Genomic DNA, 5466 nt, shown 5'->3' with positions numbered 1-5466 from the left:
AAATCGGGATACCTTGATTGCTCCAGAGGACGATCGGATACTCAATGATATCTATCCTCCCGATCAGCTTCCTGACTTTAGATTAGGAGCTCATCCTCATCCTCCGCGTCGCCGTTTTGTCCCTCGACCTCCAGCTGACTCTGACTCTGAGGAGCGTGCGATGGATGCTGACATTCCCTCCTCTTCCGAGCCGTCTCCTGCTCCTGAGCCATCTACTATTCCTGAGCAGCCATCTGCCTCTATGCCGCTTCCAGCTCCAGTTCAGCCTCCTGCTTCAGACATTGTGCAGTAGTTGATTACTGATGTTCATCGGATTTCGGAGCGCCAGCAGCTGATTCTTGATTGGTTGGACACTGTTTCCCGTGACCAGCAGCAGCTTCGTTCTGACTTTCAGACCTTCCAGCAGCAGAGCATTGATCAGCAGCTTGAGCTTATCGCTGGACAACGCACTCTTCTCCGCTATTTCGGCTATGATCCGGGGAGCACATCTTCTCCACCTCCATAGTTTCTGGGTTCTGTTTTCACACATACATTTCATATTTTGGTTGTTTGCGTGCTGCCATTTATAGTTTGATATACACTGTTACATCTATATGCTTTTTTTTTTCTGGATTTTGATGATATATTCTTGTGATGTTCTTGATGTTGGATGACTTGGTTATTGGTTGATGAAATTTATGGTTTATTGGATATTGAAGTGTTGGTTTGTTCGTTCATGGCGTTGTTGGGTTGTTGAAAGATGAAGTTGGTGTTAATCTATTTTGGAAGTGTTTTAATCTCATTTTGTATTAGTGGTTTTGCTCATTTTTACGGGGAAACTCTGCCAAAATTTTCGCTCGCCAAAACCGGGTAACTTCATTAACGGATTTGCATTTTTTCTTTTTCCTTTCTCTCTTTTCCTTTTGATGATGAAGGGGGAGATAATTGGGAGATTTAAAATGAATTTAAAAATGTTTTCTTGAGCAAAAATCTTTTTATTGGACATTTCTTAATTTGGCCATACATTTAGGGGGAGCACATATTAAGGGGGAGCTAAATATTGAATGAAGTTTGTCATCGTCAAAAAGGGGGAGATTGTTAACATAAATATATTAATAATATTGATTTTGACGATAACAAACTTTAAATGGTTTTTTTGATTAAAATGTTGGAGCTATTCCTTAATAAACGAAAGCCTTAATAATCATTCCATTCATTTTTTCATAAAAGATGGACTTTCAAATTAGAAAAAGATTCTCTGCAAAATCTGGTTTAAAACGTAATTCTGGATATAAACGGTGAACCGTTTATTTAAAACGGTTAACCGATTAACACCAGAGAGCATTCTATTGCCTAAGCTCTAACCGTTTATGAAAAACGAAAAACACAAAAGATGGGAAGGCTACTGGAACTTAACAGTGAACCGTTTATTTAAACGGTTAACCGATAACATCCAGAATTGAAGGTTGTCCTCCTCTGACACTGATTAACAAAACCGGATAAGGCTAAATTGTTTTGCAGGGTACTGGAAACAAACGGCGAACCGTTTATTACAAACAGTCAACCGATAATATCCAGAGAAGTCACTTCATGCAAATCCTTAACCGTTTACTTTAAACGGATAACTGATATTCATCTTGCAGGTTTCTGGAATTTAACGGCGAAAGGATAACCCTTAACGGCACACCGTTTATTTGAAATTTGGCCCAACGGTAACTTTTTACCAACCTAAACGGCTAACCGTTTATGGTTAACGGCGAACCATTTTCTGACTGACAGTTTGTAACGGCTAGATTTTCAGCTCCAGATATAAATAAGCTCATTCAAATTCAAAGAAGTTTGATCACAACACGACCATTGAGCTAATATTCGAGAATACAATCTTCACAGAGCTTAGAACACATTTTTGCTTCATCTATTCACATATTAAGCATAATTGTGTAATCTTATATATTGTGAGAGGCAAAACAACTTTGAAATCTTTTGTTTTGAGTGATTATAAGTGTTGGGATACACTTGGGATAAAGAGATTGGGTTAATCTCTTGTTGTAAGGTTATTGACAACAAGAGATGTTTTCTGCTCTTTTTGGTTTTCCTAGCTCTGCTAGAGCATTCTCATAAAACTTAATCAAAGTCTAAGTGTCGAGACAAAATTTCAACCTCCATCTATAACTATCCCTACTTAGCATTGTCATAAATACTGAATAACACTCAATTTATCTTCATTAGGTTTTCAAATCCATACACAAATACTAGATAACAAAGGTTTACACAACACACAACACGAGCATAAACACATGCACTCAGAAACACAACCCCCCAAACTTGAGAGGTGTTGTGTCCTCACAAGCACACAAAAGAAAACAACACAAACCACACATGCATACACTAAATAAAAGAACCTTCAGAATGAATCAGAAAATTAAAACTAAATGAAAGTGAAGTTTTTAAAAAAGAAGTAAAATAAAATGACGGGTAGGGGGTACTCCCCTGTTACTGGAAGCACTGCTGCAGCACAGGCTATAAATGGTCACTTCTTATTTGATCCACTTCTCAAATGCTCCTTATCGTAAAGCAAGAAATGCCTTTGTTGTTTGAGAATCTTCTGTTATATGTCATGTTGTAAGTGATGCTCCAACAATTCCTTCTTGCTCTTTTTTTCATAATTTTTTTTACTTACTATGATTTAACACAAAGACATAAAAATTATATGCACATTTAAAATAACAAAAAGAAAAATTATATAATTTAAAAACTAAATTCAATGCCTTAAAAACTTGAAACAACTTCCTTTATTGGTTTGTCTCCCAATTAGCGCTTAATTTTAGGTTCTTCAGCTTGACCTTTCTGGTTTGCTCAACCTGGATCGTTAAAAAATTGATCCTTCTGTAGGTTGTTCACATTAGCTCCCATATAGTGCTCTACTCTCGGCCCATTAACCTTGAATTCTTATTGGTCTGGAGTGAGTTCCCTTTGTTGGATTTGCTCGTCAATTTTGAAGGGTTGCTTCTCCCCTGACCATGCTATGTTAGCTGCTCCACGATCTTCATCATCCAGTTCTTCAAATGTTACATCATTGATTTCTTCCTTACTGTCGCAACTATATAATTTCTTTACTACAATAAAGTCCACAACACTGATAAAATTACAATCTTCAATCTCATCGGGACTCTTCATGGCATCCAGCATATTGAATGTAACTTGCTGGTCATTCACCCTCATAGTTAATTCTCCTTTTTGAACATTAGTTAAAGTCTTTCCCGTGGCTAAGAAAGGTTTCTCTAGAAGGATTGGCACTTCTTTATTTGCCTCAAAGTCTAGCACAATGAAATCCACTGGAAAAATAAATCTATCCACCTTCACCAACGCATCTTCAAATTTTCTTTTTGGATAGGCACGAGATCTATCACCAAGTTGTAAAGTCATTGTTGTTGGTTTACATTCACCAACTCCTAATTGCTTAAACACTGATAAAGGCATGAGATTAATGCTAGCCTCCAGATCACAAAGTACTTTGCCATGGTATTTAGTGCCTATAGAGCATGGGATTGTAAAGCTTCCTAGATCCTTCATTTTCTGCGGTATCTTACTCTGAAGCATTCAGTTGCACTCCTTTGTTAGAGTAACTATTTCAAATTCTCAAGGTCTTTTTTTCTTTGTCAAAATATTCTTTAAAAATTTCGCATAGTTTGGCATTTGCTCTAGAGCTTCCACAAAAGGGATATTGATATGTAGCTGTTTCAGCACTCCTAAGATTTTGCTGAACTGATTGTCTTGTTTTTACTTCTAAAACGTTTGAGGAAAATGTGGTGGATGTCAAAACTGTTGTGCTGCAACAGATTATGCAGACTACTTCTCTTTTTCCATGTTCTGGGTTGGTGTTGCAGCCTCGTTATCCACCGGTGTTGGATCATCATTTTTGGCAGATGCTGTAGCTTGGCTGCTCTTGCCAGTGTGTTGTGAAGTGAAGGATTGTGACTCTTCTTGAATTTGAGTTTCTCTCTGGATTGAAGTGGATTCAACTCTTCTTTTTAGTACACCAACTGGACTATGAACATCTTTTCCAAATCTCAAGTTAATCACTTTGTAGTGCTCTTTCCCTTCTTTTCTTGGGTCCTTTGTGTTGCTGGGTAAATTGCCCTGAGGTCTGTTGCTTAATGCTATAGCAAGCTGTCCAATTTGATTTTCTAGGTTTCCCAAGGATGCAGCATAACTCTTGATTTTGTTGATAAAATCCAGATGGTTGAGCAGGTCTTTTCTGTCCACTGGGTGGTGTTGCAGCAATCTAGTTCTGATAACTCCATGAAAATTTCGGGTGCTCTCTCCATCCAAGGTTGTAAGTATTTGAATATAGATTGTCCTGAATCTGTCTATTGAAGCTGCCCACATAATTGACTGAAACTGGATTCCTAAATAAATGTCCTTCTCCACAATAAACATAAGAGACCTCGGTAACTTGGTTGACAGTTGCTGGAGCAGTAGTCATATCCTTCACCATATTTGTTAAAGAAGTAACTTAGACTGACAATGCTGTCAAAGCATCTATATTATGAACCCCTGCTATTCCTCTTACTACAGCTTATTTAGTTGACGGCCACTAATAATTGTTGTTAGCAATCCTTTCCAAAATTCCATAAACCTTATTGTAAGACTTAGATAACAAGGCCCCATTTGCTGAGCGTCCACCATCAATCTAATGTTTGGGTTAAGACCATTGTAGAAAGTTTCCAACTGCATACAATAAGGAATACCATGATGATGATATTTTCTAAGTAACTCCTTAAATCTTTCCCATGCATCATACAAGCTCTCATCTTCAAGTTGATGGAAAGATTTAATCTCGTTCCTCAATTTTCTATTTTTGGTTGGCAGGAAGTATTTCATTAAAAATTTGTCAGCCAAGTCATTCCATGCAGTGATGGAATCTGGTGGTAGAGAATTCAACCATGCTCTTGCTCGATCTCTTAAAGAAAACAGGAAAAATCTGAATCTCATTGCTTCCTGTGATGCTCCACCAATCTTAAAAACATCACTCACTTCCAAAAATAGCTTAAGATGTAGATAAGGATCTTAGAATGGCAGCCCATTGAATTGCCCCATTATTTGCAGGATCTGAAGAATCACTGGCTTGCGCTTAAAATTGTCAGCTTGAACGTCAGGTCTAACTATTCCTGGATGTATGGCTTGAGGAGTCAACACTGCATAGTCTCGAATGTTCGCCATGTGAAGAATGTTGTTGTTCCTTGGTTGCCTTTGAACATGTTGTCCATTCAGACCTTCATGTACATTGACTGGTTGTATCTCATTTCTAAGGTTCAAGTTTCTCAAATCTTGCAAATCATCTATTGCTACTGTTGTGCAAATTTTATTGAACTCGCAAGTGCACGAATCTATTGTAGAATAGATTAATGGTAACGAGTGTCGATCCCACGAGAAGGTGGATTTTAATTATATGTAGAATTAATTTTGTATGAGGGTGGTTGGATT

General features: G+C 37.7%; 1 non-coding gene across 1 annotated transcript; it reads left to right on the top strand.

Moving 5' to 3' along the window:
• Nucleotides 1-4726: 4726 nt before the first annotated feature.
• On the top strand, nucleotides 4727-4833 carry LOC127900205 (small nucleolar RNA R71). Its single transcript, XR_008052214.1, has one exon. It is a non-coding gene; the product is annotated as a small nucleolar RNA R71 (small nucleolar RNA).
• Nucleotides 4834-5466: the final 633 nt, after the last annotated feature.

The sequence above is a fragment of the Citrus sinensis genome, chromosome 9 (genome assembly GCF_022201045.2).
Source record: "Citrus sinensis cultivar Valencia sweet orange chromosome 9, DVS_A1.0, whole genome shotgun sequence".
Lineage (NCBI taxonomy): Eukaryota > Viridiplantae > Streptophyta > Magnoliopsida > Sapindales > Rutaceae > Citrus > Citrus sinensis.
The sequence above is the reverse complement of the archived record's forward strand: the minus strand, read 5'-3'. Positions and strand labels throughout refer to the sequence as shown.